The sequence below is a fragment of the Gavia stellata genome, chromosome 14 (assembly GCF_030936135.1).
Source record: "Gavia stellata isolate bGavSte3 chromosome 14, bGavSte3.hap2, whole genome shotgun sequence".
Lineage (NCBI taxonomy): Eukaryota > Metazoa > Chordata > Aves > Gaviiformes > Gaviidae > Gavia > Gavia stellata.
Genome location: NC_082607.1, coordinates 2,443,174 through 2,459,255, shown reverse-complemented (window position 1 = coordinate 2,459,255; position 16,082 = coordinate 2,443,174). Strand labels below are relative to the sequence as shown.

The 16,082-nt window shown below is 44.4% G+C and overlaps 1 protein-coding gene across 1 annotated transcript in view; it reads right to left on the bottom strand.

The window, feature by feature from the left end:
- The window catches only part of SH3BGRL (SH3 domain binding glutamate rich protein like), a 35,510-nt gene that overhangs the window by 19,203 nt on the left and 225 nt on the right, over nucleotides 1-16,082 (bottom strand). The gene's annotated exons all lie outside the window — the stretch shown is intronic.

The following is a 16,082-nucleotide window of genomic DNA, read 5'->3' as shown; positions in this document are numbered from 1 at the left end:
CAGTGCATGAAAATGGTTCTCTGTCAGCTGAAAACCCACCTCTTTTCCTACTGAAGCCACCAAATTCAGAAGCAAATCTTCCTCTCCTTTGGCTGCAAGGAAAAGGAGGGTGACATTGTACATTCTCCTTTAACTCTCCTCCTTACTGGCTGCTCCCCAAAATTTTTTTTCAGTCACTCATTTAGCATTTCCTGGCCCGCCAAGGCTCATGTACCGTATTGGCAGCACCCTACTTGTTTTGCTCCAGAGTCCAGCTCAGCCACAAGCCTACTAGCCGTATGCACAGAACTCACAAGAGTGTTCTGGATGGCTGTGCAGATCAGATGCAACATGCCTTTAGTCTGGATAGCTGTTTCCTCACCAAAAAAAAAAAATTAAACATCCCTCTACTGTCTGCTTTAGATGCCTTTATTAATTCTGTAAAGTGTTTAAAAAGAGTCACTATTGCCAAATCAGAGTTATGCAGAAGTCAGGATGCCAACGCTTTTCTCCATAGCAGCCATTGCCCATTAAAAGTTTAGAAGCATAGAAGTAATACAAAACATTATTTCAAGGTTTTATCACAAATAGGGATTAACTCATTGTCCTACAGTAAACATGCCTTTCTCTCATGTGTTTGGCGTTTCTTAAGGAAAGGTTTTCCCTAGTTACCTGTGGTTCCTCAGCTGGAAACACATCCAGAGTTCATCCTGGAGGAAGGAGCTACACGGTTAAAACTGAGAACTCCGATACAAAGTTAATTTACTATTGTGATCTGGTTCAAATAACCAAAGTTGTGATCTGGTTCAAATAACCAAAGGTACTCACTCCATACGTGCTCATCTTTGCTTTTTGCTTATAAGCACTGTGCTCACCACACTGACTTACACTGAAAATCACATTATTAATTGTTGTGGGAAAAAGAACCACTATACATTACACGACTCAAAAGCGATCTGTTTCTAAATCCAAGGGGAAAAAATAGGGATCTCTGTATAGTCCACCTCTCCAAACACTGATCCCTTCTGTACATCAAGAGATTAGCTCTTTGTTTGGGGTTTTCCCTTTTTTTGTTTTTGTTTTTGTTTTAAAGTTATGTGAAAAGCAACAGCAATGCCCAACAGGATTATTTGTCTGGATTTCAAAAACAACCCCCACACAGCCAAAACTTCCATTTTCAGGGATTTAAATGCAAGATTTTAACATTTAAAATCTCTTTCCCTCATCAGCCAAAAAATAGAGACTTTTGCTCACGGGATGGCAGCAAGCCTTTTTACACTCTGTATTCCCATGCACATGAAACACAAGATCCCCAGCAGTTGGGCAAGGGAGGAGTTAAAACCCAATAAGTCGCAAGAAGGTGCTGGCAGCACCAGAGCTGTTACTAGAAGAGGCACCAAACCTCCGTAAGTGCGTGCTTTTTGTAGACAACCTAACATCCTGAACACAGAAAAACAGTGAATGCAAAGGAAGCTTCCAACTGCTGAACGCTGGGCGAGGTGTTTCAGATCTGGGGAGGTGTCAGACTGACACTTGTCCTCTCTCAAAAGGAAGGATCTGCACTTGATTTAAAACAGGGGGATGCCTGACTGCTGCTTAACTCTGCTCAGGCTGGGCTTCAGGCCCCTGTGGCCCCGGGAGGAGTGAGAGCAGCACGATCCTCCCCTCCCTTCACGTGATTTCTGCAAACAGCCCCACCAGCAGCTCTGATTAGAAATGAACTTTGCACTTGAAGCAGCCTGGTGTCTCTGGGTACTGGCTGGCAGCAGCTTGAAACTCAGACTCCCAGACCCCTGAGGCATCAAAAGCCTGCCTGTCCTTGCGCAGGGGCTCTGCCCAGGCTGCTCCCAGATCTCACCTCCTCCAGCGCCAGGTCTGGGGATGGTTATCCAGGGGGGACCGTCGGGGAAGCACGGCTCGTTGCTGGGACCGTATACATTCAGCCTGCGTAGATGAGGGTTACAGAAGAAGACTGTCTCCTTGAACTTCAAAGGCTTGTCTCTGAGCATGTACTCGCCCCTTCTTGCACCAGCCTATGCCGTGGCGTGGCTACGTGGAGGTCTGAGTCGGAGAAACTCTTCCAGTTGCACAGCAGTATGGTTCTGGAGGGCCTCCACCCAGCTCTCCCTGCTGACAGGCGGGTACTTCTGCCATCACAAGGAAAGGCATGGGGCAGGGAAGGAAACGAGCCAGGGGATGCAGGACTGCCTCTTCCAGCAGCAATACCGACTGAAAGCATATTATCAAACCACGGCCTCAGGCCATTCCTGTCTCAGGCCTTTGCTTCATTCGGCAACAGAAAGGATTTGCAAGTGCAAATATTCACATATCAGGATTTTTTCTAGTTTCTTTTGTGACTAGATGACTGAAGTTAGCCAAAATAAATGTATCGTGCAAAAGCAAGCTTCCAGATCTAAGCCTCCCCTTATCTTGCTTTAGATGAGAATGTAAAGAAACGTTGATGTATTGCGAAGCCATAGCTTTAACCACGTGCACTGACACCATCCACAAACCACTGCAGCACCCAGAACTGTCATAATCAAAAGGAAAATACCACCATTACAACACAAAACAATTGACCTTTGGCAATTTTCTAAGTCAATTTTGTGGCATTTGACTTTCATAAGCCTGAAAACTGCTCGTCTGGTCCAAAACCAACAGAGAGACAGCTTCCTACTGCAGGAATACAGGCTCCATTATCTCAGTTATCCGTTAACAAAGCATAAGCAGCAGCAGAATATGAACTCCTCATTTATTACGCACAGTTGTTCTCTGCAGCAGACTTGAAGCTTGGCAGGCTGTATTTCCCTGGACATCTAACGTGCACCTAGTCACAGCATCCAAACTCTGCACAGGGTTAAATAAAAACAAACAGATGCACTCCTCCCAAAAACCAGTACAAAACTAACATAACTCCTGAACATCATGAACATGAGAGCGACAGGAAAAGCAGACAAAGGAACCAAACGCACATTGCATTATCCTGCAGCGGTCACCAGGCTTCCAAGACTACCCGGGAGAAGGAAGCGCAAACCCCAGCGCCTGCTTAACAAAAACTGCCCCAGGGTCTGGAATGGACTTGTGGTGTATCGGCCAGAGCATCTCCAGCCACTCCACTTATCGGAGCAAGGTTTATGGTTGCAGGAAAGCAGAAATTTATCAACAACCCTGTTGTCACAGCTTCTGAATTTTCCCTCATTAATCATCACTGATGTTCACAGAGTTAGTTGTCTGGCACAACTCAGGCAGAACAGTAGAGAACTGCAAGCTTCAAGAAACCTTGTGTAACGTTCCCACTTGTACACCAACAAAGCCGTGAGGGTTAGTGCCAGTACCAAGTCCTGCATTTGGTCCATCCGCGCAGGGAGGAGATGCCATCCCGCCGCCACGGGACCTGGGAGCAGCCTTACAGCCACCCGCTCCCCGCCCATCAGCCAGCACACGGGCTCTCTGTCACCACTTCATGTACCCTTTTCCAGGCAGTGCCAGCCATGACTGAAGGCGAAGTTGTTTCTGCTCACCGCCTCCTTCAGCCCTGGGATGCTCAATGGGCAACCTTGGAGAGGACCTGAGCAGAGGGCAGCCTCCAGCAACAGCCTATTCTCCCAGCACGACTGTTCAGTGTACTGCCACTGTCTCTACAGCCTCAGCATCTCGCTGTACTCTCTTATCTGAGGCACAAAACAGTCTCGGAAAATGGGAGCTTTTGCTATGTAGAAGGAAAAAGTTCTTAAGTCTAAGCCAGCTCTGTCACAGACTCCTTTAATAATTCTAAGTGCACCCTTCACCTCTCAGAGCTTCCTTTCCTAAGCTGTTAGTCGGCAAGAATAATTATTTTTTCAAATCACTGCTTATTTACTTTGTTATTTGGGTTAGGGATCATTTCTGGCTGTTTCTACAAACACTATCAAATACACCACAGCCAGTCTTACAAACAGGCTTTACGCGCTGACTGTAACACAATTTAACACACAGCATTTATCTCCAACAAGATAATCAGGCTCAGTATCATATGAGACGCAGAAAATTCTCTGGAACATGACATAGTCCTAGATATTCAAATGTTCTCAATGTGGCTGAGAAAAGCAGGGGGAAAAGCCACTAAGGGTGCCACTGAAAACCTGAGTAGTTGCTCTAGAAGCTTTAAAAGGGTCTTTAGTCCTGAAAGTCTGGACCTCACCACTGTTGTCAGGTTCCGAGACTGGTTTTTTCAGCCAGTCTCTCTCTGAAAGCGAGAAGAATTATTCCTCCTTTATCTTCATTTTCATAGAGGGCTCCAGGTCAGGTCGTAGTAGGCCATGCAACGTTGGCAGCAACTACACCCTACAAAAACTGGCGGCTGTCATGTTACGTCAGTTAAAACAGCACAGGTCCCACCTCGTTCCACCCTGAAACTCGTGTCTCCACGGTCTGCACAGCACCTGGCTAATATTTTCTGGGGAAGCAGCCTGAGAAGATAGCCTTGGATCAACACACACTACAGACAGCAGAAGGCTACAGTTTGGGGGGTTTATTGAAACAGCTGCTAATGTAATTATTTTTCAGACTCTGTGTATTTATGCTGGTGATGAGGAGCACTGCATGGCAAAGACAGTAGAGGGGAAAAACATTTTTTGTTTTCTTTGTCTGACGAGAGATGTACTCTGCTTAGGAAAGGAGTTAAAAGAACAGACAAGTATTGCACGAGGCTCCTGTGGTTTGCAATAAAAAGGTGGTTTATTTCCTGTATGGTTTAGCACACAGAGAGACTAAATTAACTGACAAGACTAAAAGTTTACAGCATTAATTGTTGTTTCACTGCCTTTATACTGCCAGGCATTTAAATAAAAAACTACTTTAAGAAGAAATATAATATGACCTCAGGGATACTATGCTAAATCCAGGTGCTTCTGTTCTGTATTACTTTCTATTTGTCAAAGAACTCGTATAACACAGACATTATTTAGCAAAAGAGTCTTTTTAATGACAGCTATTCTAAAACTAAAGCAAATTAATTTTTCAAAAGAAGAAAGCATTTTTTTCCTGAACTAAAATACGTAAATATCACAACACAAAGGAAGAGGGGATTAAAAGAAAAACTATGGATTAAATACAAGTTTTCCTCCTCTTTCCAAAAAGAGTCAGGCTATACTGAGATAGAACAGCAGTTCAGTACAGCCACACCAAAGCATCCCGGAGATGAAAGATTTCGCACACAACAGTCTGTATCGGCACCAGCTTTCTGACCGGTTAATTTGCCTGGGTAACATTTCAAGTGCATATCATCCTGGGGAGCCCAGATTGCCTCTTTATTTTAGTGCAGACTTGGACAAACTACTGTAACTTCAGAAACTGTGTCTTTAAGAGGGGGAGAGAAAGCTCACAAGAATTGGCCACATCGCAGTTTCTAATACTTTTGGTAGCTGAAGCAATATAGGAGTTGGAAACTTCTGCTTGCTGTAGGCAGGAAGGTCAACGCCTGGGGGTTTGCTCTCAAGAGGACTTCTCAGGAGATGTCCTGAAGTCACTCTTTACAGGAATTTTAAAAAATGGAGCATTTTCCAACACAGTAAGGTCCTTCACGTCAACAAGCTATTCTCACCCACTGCATCACTGCAGCCCAAAGAGAAGTGCCACTTTCCACCCCGGACCAAGGGCACTAATCCAGATGCTGCCCACGCCTCGACACGACAGAGCATGGCCACTGACAGAGCCACGACCTGGAGGCCACTTTGCAACCCTCCACTGTCTTTTCCAAGTTTTTCAGATCACTCTTGTCACCATGGTATCTGCCTTTTTTTTTTTTTTTAATTAAACCAAAAGCTTCCTTCTGCCTCCGTGCAAGCTAGCATCTGCATACCACGATCAGAAAGTAAGACAAATACACACTGCATTTTATTTTTTAAAAGATTAAGTCCCCCAGCGGTTTACTTGCTGTAGGATGGAGTTCTCCAGGCCTGGGCGAGCAGCCAAAATAGCTTCATTCCCCTGATGTTCTTCAGTCTCAGCCTAATGCTCGACGGCTGGCAGCGTGAGGTGATGGCTATCCTAACGCCTTCCAAGCTGCTAATTTTGGTCCCAAATCATTATGTGGAAGACATAGCTGTCTGTCCGGCTGCTCCTCAGTTTATACAGGTGTAAATTCCTGGAAGGAACATTCCCTGATATAGCTTTACGGACCTACTTTGATCTTTTCACAGCATGTACAACTCAAACCACAGGCTTCTGCGGGTGAAACAGGCTCTCACAGCTACCTCCTGGTCCATTTCAATGTGATGAAAGGAAACAGAAATTTAGAAAAAGATTGTTCAAGTACAAAGGTTTCATGGACTTAGCCACCAGAACCATGAGACTTGCTTATCTGCATTACAGGGTGGAAAGGAATTTCCAGTTCTTAATCAGGATTATCAGGTCACCAACAAGTAAGTTTGCAAACCTGCCCCTTTTTATCTTTTTATTTCTGCTCACATATATTGTATTTCCTGCCATGGGGAAAAAAAATCCTACATCTTTTATCTATAAATCAGCTTCACTCAAACTTCATTTCTATCCATGTCCACTGAGAAAATTTTGGGACATAGTTTTAATTCATTCACTGAGCTATTCTGCTGCTCTCCCATTCTGCCAGTTGCTCTGCAGCTGCTGCTCTGGCCAAGTACATTTGCAACATGTGCACAGGAATGATCCTGGATAAGCAGCGTTAAGTATTTCCTAAGAAGTAAAATCTTGTCCTGCTGTAGTCCATGGCAAAACTCCCAGCGACATTAGCACAGCCAAAGGTTGATCCCATGAGGTGAATACAGATGTGCTGTTTAAACCTGCCTAGAAACTACTACTGTCATAAAAATGTAGTTTTATGTGAAAACTATTATTATTTTCCCCAGAGGCTGCCTGTTTTCTGTTCACATTGGGCTTTGCGAGTTTATTTTGACCTATGCCTAAGGCAGGAGGGACTTCTGATATACCTATCTTCTTGCCTGGGTCTAAACATGATGTATGTCAGCATCTGCTGTTCACGCTGCAAAATCATGTTGGTTTTGGAAGCACCTGCTGTCCGTATCACCAATGCTGACGTTTCGTACATAAGAAATGCTGAGATTGTGACTGGCGATGAGACGCCTGAAGAACAGCCGTGTTCGCTCCTGCAAGCTCTCATTCACATCTCCCTGTCTGCCCAAGAGCCCAGGAAAACAGAGTGACATTTCAGCTTTGATTAATGGAAACCTTTCCCCAGCCACACCAGAGCACAACATCCACTCAAACGCTGGCCAGAGAGGCTGCAATTCACCTGGCAGAGCTTGCTTCATGCTGGCTCCCCCACTTAATAACACCCCAATCCTGATCTGGATCCCACGGTGCATTTCATTATATATAAAATAGAAGATCTAATGGCAAGTCTTCCCTATGCAAATTCTTACTCAATGTCCAAACCTTGAGATTTCAGTGTTTATCTCTCAACAGAAAGTTTTGAGCCTGCCAGCAGCTATTGCGTAACAAATAGCTTCATACAACATTTCTTACAGCCTTGTCCTCAGCTCCTGAGCTGAACTGCAGTTGTTCAGAAGGAAACCAAGAGAAGAATTATTATTAACTTCGGCTTTTTTTTTTCCCCCTCTGGTTTCTAAGATACAGGGGACAAATATAGTTAAAAGTTCCTCTCGTATCTACAGTCTCTCACAGCATCTCAGAGTTTGCAAAGCAGAGAGAGGTAAGATTTCAGTCGCATTAGTATGTCTGAATATAAAACAGATACAGAATCCATTTACATTTCAGAGGAAATTTCTAGTTACACCTAAATATCCAGGGCCTTCTAATACTTTTACAATTGCAGGCGTTTGTAATAACCACCAAATTAAAAACAAACCAACATGTCCCAAACACACACTTACATTCTCTTCCATCAAAAATTTTTCCTGGACAACATGTTCTTAAATTTTTAAATGCAAACTGTTAAAATAATTTTGGGAGCAGAGCCAACTTCATCCAACAGCAGCTTTATCAGGTTGCATCCCACACTTCTCTATCCCAATATCCTGTCTCCACTGGCCACAGATCCCAGGGAAGAGCATGCCAACAGATTGAGCGCAGAGGGCTACACCATATTATACTTTCCCAGACTGCAATAGTCCGCAGTTTTGAGTCAGAGGTGTAGTAATTATGTTTAATAGTCCTTAATAGACTTTCCCTCTTAATTTGTCTCACTGCTTCCCGAGCCCATGCAATTTTTGCCATACACAATGTTCTCTAGCAGTGAATCTCTCCATTAAACTACATGCTGTCCAACAAAGTACTTCATTTATTCTGAACCTGCACCTGCTAGTCTCACTTGCTCTCCTCCAGTTGTTGCACTAGGAAAAGTTATGAATAATCACCTCCTATTTGTTCTCCCATGCCTGACACGATTTTATCGCTTTTCGTACTTCTTCAGCTCTTTCCTTCTCAGCTGCAGAATTCGACCTTATTTGGTGTTTGGTTGTTCCTCCTACAGTGATCACCTCACCCTACTTAGTATCGTTTCTCACTTTTTTGTATCATTTAAAGACAACAATTCCAGTCTAGTAAAGGTAGTGAGTAAAGACTCACCTCAGATTTATACAGTAGTATTGTTTTTCTTTTCCTTTGCCCCCTCCCATCCTAAAAATTCCTGACATTTTGTTTGCTTTTTATGACCACTAATATGATATTTTTGTAGTATTACCCACTACAGCTCCAAGACCTCTTCGCTAAACAGTAGTGGTTAGTTTAAATCTCTCTCTTGCACAGGACGATTGTTTCTTCCCGCTTTCCCACCCGAGACAAGTACAGCAGGCTGCTCTCGCACTGGGCAACCTCACTTCACCAACAGCCTCGTCACCTCCCGCTTTCTCCAGATTGCTCAGTGTACAGCTCAGATCTCTGTAGGTTCTCCTCGTAACTTCTGCATATTGCAAACGCTGCCTATACATTCCAAAGTCTTCATTGTTATCCGTTTTATATAACTGATATGTAATCAATTATACAAGCCAAAAAGACAAAAAAATAGTCCTTTCCTCTTATCCCACAGCAGCTTCGTTTCTTTATGAAAAAAAGATTTTTAACCTGGCCAAAGCTTGTCCAAAACATTCTGGAAGTCCAGGGGTTCAGTATTAGGGGATTACCCTTATTCGTATGTTCAGTGGCTGCTGCAGGTAACTCAGCTGTGAGGCATGGCTTTCTTCTCCGACAGCGTTTTGATTCTTCCCCCCGCCCCGTCTCTGTCCACGTGTCCACTGGGAAAGAGTCTAACAAAGAACAACATCAATTTGTCCAGCACACGAAGATAGCTTGTAGCTTCCAGATTTCCCTGAGATCCTTTTTTAAACCACTGCTGCCTTTGGCTCCTTTCCTCACTCGGACACCACAGCAGTTCAAACAGTAAGTCCCTCAACAGGCAATAGTTAAAATTTTACGCTCAAGCGCCTTTAGAATTTAAAGCAAGGCAGTATTGACACATGGAAAAAAAGCCCCAATAAAACTAAACTTCAGATAGCTAATTAAAGAAATCAAATCACCACATTCACTTCTCACAGGGGAAACTAAATCCAACAGGAAGAAGTTGTAAGTCAGGATGCGAAGACTACATCAGCTGTACTCAGACAGCATTAACTTTAGTCAGTCTGCAGTTTGATATTCGCCCTTCACATTTTCTTCTGGTGACTTCAACCTCGGTCTCACTTTACTATCTTCCGAATTTCAGAAAAGAGGCCTTAACAGTCAGCTGGAGGTGCTGTCCCGCAAAGGACGTGCTCCTGGACGGAGGCTTTTTTCTGGGACAAACAACAGTAGATAAGCGTTACAAATAAAACTCTCACAGGCTTGATTAAATATCTGACAAACAAAAGCACTTTAATTATAAACTGAAGGTCTCCCCTGAATATGGCTGGAGTTAAACAAATGTCGTTACCTCTGTATTTTCATGTTTGAGTAGAAACATTCCTGAAAAGCATAATGTTGACAGAAGTTGTGGATTTGGTTCAGGTTTCCAGATCACTGATCAGTGCCAGGAGCTAAGGTCAGTGGTTCCAGGGCAGCAGCTCAAGGGCTGGGGAGCACGAAGAACAGCTACGTGAGGCAGAGCTCATCTATCTCTGGCTACAACAATGACGCATCCTTAGCTCTTCTTTTTATCATATAGGGGAATATTTTAGTTCTGTTTTGAGCTTGAACAGACAAAATCTATCAATGTTTGTTTACTTCCATTTGTCTCCTCTCTCCCCAATTCCTCCTCTTCCGGGAGGAATAAGAATAACCTTGCAGAGACTCTTGTTTTTGGCATCCTCTGCTCGTTACACACGTGCCAATTCACTGACTTCTACAGGAATTTTCTGAGTGTAACTTTAATGCCTCAGGACAAGAAAAGTTCCTTGCTCAACTTTACAAAAATTCATTAAAAAAGCACAAGTGCTTAGCACTGACATGACACTGTACGGATCGTATCTCGAGAAGTGCTGTGGTTCAGGGTTCAAGCAAAGCCGGCGCAAGCTGACAGCATTCCGCTTCTCCCAAAGTCAGCCTCTTCTTCCCAAGCAGTGCATGAGATGGTGCATGAGGATTATGTCTATCTCAAAATAAACACTGTCATACCTGCGTATACAATATTCAGATATTCTCAGCAAAAAGCCCTTCCCAGCCTTAACTGGGGAGTATTATTTCCCATCTTTCTGATGCTGTCGGAAAACTGTTTTTATTTAAGCACAGTAGACTGTTTTTTATTTTGATGTATTAAAACTATTGCAACAACTGCAGTCAATTTAATCTCTGGCTCTATTAAAAATTTGAATGTAATACTTTAAGAAAAATATTTGACTTATCTAGAGTTTGGAACAATGGCTTTAAAAAAAACAACCCATGAGGCAGATGGAACGCATCCTAGCTAACTGCCTCGCTAGATTCCCGTTACATATTTTGTCTTCCACCCTGAGAGCTCCGATTCAGAACAATTCATACCATCTGATTGAGCGAGATTAAGTTTTGGTTAATGCTGGGTATCCAAAAAAGTACTTCATGCGTAGTATGTTTACACAAGAGATGGGTTTAAAAATCAATACCAAGCCTACTAACAAGTCAGTTCTCACCCACAGTATATAAACTGCGGGAGCCAAGTATCACAAAAATATATATACATTTGCGAGGTTGTTTTTAAAACTACAGATGCAGCTTATTTTCCCCATAATAGGTGGTTTTATCTAAACTTGCATGGTACTACAAGACTATTTATAGAAGATTCGCATCATTATTTTCTTCTCATATTAACTGCAGTTATATGCGGCGCCATTCGGACCGAAGGAAGTTCATCAGCAGCTCCAGAACGTCTGCTACCGCTGCTCGGGGCTTCCGGGAAGACAAACGTGACCACATGCATCCGGGCTTTGACAACGCATTTGCAACCTTGAGCGCAACTGCAGAACAAAGCACGCTTACTAGCCACACTGATAAAAAAGCTGGATGCAAAGAACCACCCTGCTGTAGCTGCATTTGCCCTCAGCAAGGCGCAGCACAGAGCCACCTCCTGCTACGGCCCTGCACCGCCGGCGTGTTCGCGCAGCCAGCCGCTCAGAAGCCTCAAAGCAGCCAAGCACCACAGAAACAGCACGCAGACTTTACTTGTTCTATCTTAGGATGGCAAGATCTGCATTTATTGCGATAAGCAGAGGAAAAAGGCCCTAGAGGGATTTAAATGCAAAATACAAATTTTTTTTCGCACAGCCTTCATCTCTCCATGTATTACTTCACTGGGACTGCTTCAGAAGGATGAAGCGGCTTCACCAGCCCTCCCAAAGCCCTGAGTTGTTGAGTCAGTGGCTGCGCACAACACTGCTGGTTTCCAGTCGCTCTTCTCCAAAGCTGTCCTCCCTCAGTAGCAACCCGTAATGCTCTAAAAAGCACTTGCCACTGGCTATTTATCCCCAGCAGCACCAGAAAGTGCTCCTGTGGGTTATGTGGCGGAAAAGAAAAGAGTGATAGTGAGCAAATGTTCGCTCTCCAGACCACGGGCCACTTTCTTCTTCATTTCCTGGTGGGTGGGGAGGAGAAGACTTAGATCCTTTCCCGAGCAAGAAAACAATACAAGAAAAACATGAAACCCGCCCCCATCCCTAACTTTGTGTATGAAAAAATAAACTAAAATTTCCTTTCCTCTCTAAAACCACCCCTAAACAGCAGCGAGTCTGGCATGTAACATGGGACTCTGAAACCAATTCTGGAGATCATCTCTTATTTTTGCCTTGTCTGCAGTCGCTGTAGGAGGCAAGGAAGGAAAACCACCCACGCAGCCATCAAAACAAGCGAGGGGGAAGAGCCTGGAGAAATGGAAGCATGGGCTGTAGACCACAGACATGAAGTGCCTGGCTCCGAGGAGCGGTCTGGACACCAGGAATTCGATGAAGCAGTTTCCACAGCCCATGGCACTGGCAGCAGCATGCGGGAGAGCTCAGCCCCCCCGTCTCTAGTGCTGGCACTTCACTTCCATAGCCACAGCCTCCAGGTTTCATCCATATTCCTGGAGCTTCCAAGGCGAAGTCGGATGAATGAACACAATTTTCTCGGACAAAGTCCGTCGTCAAGACCGGTGCAGTTGTTGGCAACAAATGCACACTGGTAAGACTGAGAAGAATTTAAGCAGCTGGTTCCTTTCCACATGAGATCAATAAAACTGGTAATCCAACTGCCTTCAGGAAGACGCACACAAGTGCTTCTAGTGCCGTAGGAAAGCTGGGGCAATCTCTTGCCCAAAAAACAACAAAATACCTAAACACTGATGGAGAAAATCACAGACTGGACTTGTACACTTCAGCTTCTACCATCCTTGTATCCTTTTTCTTCCAGGAGCAAAAGTCTAATTACTCTTTGGCCTCTCTTCCTTTCGTCTCTTGAAGGATTTGAATAGAAGTCTACAGTTAAATCACTCTCACAGCCTGCACAGTTCCTGCTCGAGTCAACGCTTGGGTGGTTCTGAATGGGGCTTTTGCGCCTGTCATTTTACGTTCGCAGCCTCCAACCCCGTCTCATACCAAGTAACACTGTTCACTTCAACTGTACGTCACGCAGAAAGGCTCCTGGACAGAAGCTGCACATACATATTCCCTTGTTTGGTGTCTACAGCTCATCTTCATAATTACAATCGCCCGTGCGTCCTTGCCCCAGCCCACGACTCACCAGTACAACATTCACACAGAGAAAGATTAAAGAGAAAGGGCATCTTTCCGTACAAAACTTCCAAATACAGCAGGAAACTGGTGCTGTAACTATTACATTATGATTTCTGGGGTGAAATTAAAATAGGAGGCCAGACCAAGACTGCAATCATCATATTTTGGCAGAGTCCTTAATTATAAACTTCCAGTATATTCAGTTATCTCTGCTTATGAGAACCACGGCAATGAACCACCCCAAACCAAAGTCACCTTTACCTTTACCATACAGAGCATAAAGCAAACCCCACGACTGAGTACAAATGACTTTGCAACCAATGAAACACACCAAAGATAACACTGAGCACTAACTCCTCATGCTGCAAAACCCATCAAAGGGAAGCTCGGCAGCCACACTTTCCACTGTAACGCCCATGCCCGGACTCTGAATGACACACATACACGGGAATTAAGTGAACTTCACCAGAAATCCCTTGAAACATACTTGTAAAATGCCTTTGCTTAGACATGAGCTTCATACGATATTTATTCCTCACAGATACATACTACTGAATATAAACTTTATGGAGAACAGTGCCTTGGGGAAACATTTTATACACTATGATGTGGCAAATTACACTGCATAACAAAGTGTGTCTTTGCCAATAAAAGACCACAAAATTTGGGCACCCTCCAAGACTTACAGCCCCAGGCTGTGAGGTGTGAAGCAATCTCAACCCCTTTTCCCTTCAGTGGGAGACGATGCTTTCTGGATCCTCACAAAAGCTTCACCAACTTACAAAATCGCGGCAGTCATTTTCTAGGAAGGAGGATATTTTATGTTTATTCCTGTTTTATTTCTACTCAAGCAAATTAGCCTTTTAAAAACTGAAATAACACAGTGCCAGGCGTCACTGACAGTACAAAGCCAACTTAGCCGGAGTGAGAGCCCTTACAGGGCTGATGTTAGCCGGTTCAATTACTCTGCTGGAAACAGCTTTGACTCTGTTCCATCTCTCTGTAGCAACCTCCTCTGATGTGGATTTTCCATTCCCGGAGTGGGTTATTTCAAATTCAGCACCCAGAAAGGCTTCTCTGGTCCTCCAAGCAAAGACTGTCTCACCAACGGCTTAAGACCCACAAAAACGACTCATTCCCATCGAGCACATTTCCCCCCAGATAGGTGCCCCTCCATCTTACTTTAGGTTGAAACATAGATTAAAATTCTTATACTAGAAAGAAAACAGCCACCCAGTGAGGTACTCGCTGATCCCTGCCAATAGAAACACCCTTGGTGTACTCAGTAAACGGAGAACGTGCTAGTCCTGCTCATTACCACACGATTACTTGAGCTGCACTAGCTTTAGACACAGGCATATATATATATACACACACACGTCATAAAACTGGCAATTATGTGCGTGTTATGCTCAAATTCCAGAAAAACAGACTACACCAACGCTATATTCAAATTCCACAGTCAAGGATGCACAAAGGAACCTAAAAGGCAGCGGTAAGTCAGAATTGAGCCTTGTAATGTGTACGATCCACACAAGCACGAGACAGCATTGCAGAAACCACCAAGCTAATAATTAAAAACCTAATTTAAAAACAGGAAAATATAGTCAGGATTGAGATCAGGGGTTGCACCCCTGGAGCTTAGTATCACCACACAGACAGAAATCAATAACTGCCATTAAGAGGCCACTGATAAAAATCTATAGCAACTGAATCAGTCAACTTGAAACCTATTAACAGCTGTATTAGAAAGAAAGAATTACTTTTTCAATTTGCTAATGACCGCTTCTTTCCTTCCAGATGATCATTTTGTATAAACCCAGCAGAAATCCCTTTGGACCCCCCTTATGAACGAACTACTCAGGATTTCAAGACACTCTCCAGATCGGCATCAGATAATCATCTGCTTTTCACAATCAGCATCAGCACGTCCATGTCAGCATCGATATCAAGATCAACAAAAATGACACGGGAAGAGAGCGACGGCAGGGACACCCAAGGTCCAAGCTCCTGTGCCATCTGCACTCCGTCACTACAGGGCTCAGCCTCTCTCATTAGAGCTAAGCGAGGGGTTACAGCATCACAGCCATCAACGGCAAAGCTTACCAACGTGGTATTTTATCTGCTGAAGGCTGTAGATCAGTGAACCGGAGAAGAAGAATTCAGTGAGGGTTTGGTTTTTATCTTCTGTACATCACTGTCCTCTGAAAGTCTGGGACCCTGCACCTGAAGTACACAGCCTAACAGCGACAAGAAAGGTCATCACAGAACCACAGCTCAGTCTCTTTATCTACTTGCAGTAGAAGTCACTGATCATTAACCGCAATAGCTGGCGTTTTCTAAGTCTCCAGCACATTCACACTAAGTCTGACAAAATCCCCTGGATTTTAGGCTCTGCGCATCTTTCACACAGATCAAACAGAAATCAGACCATCTTGAGGACACTACCGCTCTGAGCTACATCTGAACCTCAGCACAAACCCCCAGTATTTTTGTTCGTTTATTTTCCTTTTGAAAAAATAGTCTTCTGACCGAGCTCTGCCTTACAGCGCACTGGGGCCATGAGAAGCGAAGCCCCGTATTCCCACACGGCAAGAAACCACAGCTGCTCGGGCAGTAGCCACACACGCCTGCCACCGTTAATCATTCCATGTAAGAGGAACAAACCCATCCCAAGCGAATACTGACATGACGGGTGACACCATTTAGAAATGAACTTCAAGAACAACAGCAGAAAAACCCCCAAACATCGTTGGCTTTGCCTTCCCAGCGCAGGAGGAGAGGTGCGAAAGCGTGCCCCCCACTCGGACCTAAAGCCGGCCCGGCCGCGGCTGCGGGAGCGGCACGCACAACTCGACCAAGCCGCGAAACCGCGAAGGAAGTGACATTTTCTTCTCTGCAGCACTCGGATCTCCCTGCAAGCGCCGGACGCTTCTCTCGGTCCGCAGAGGGCGGCGA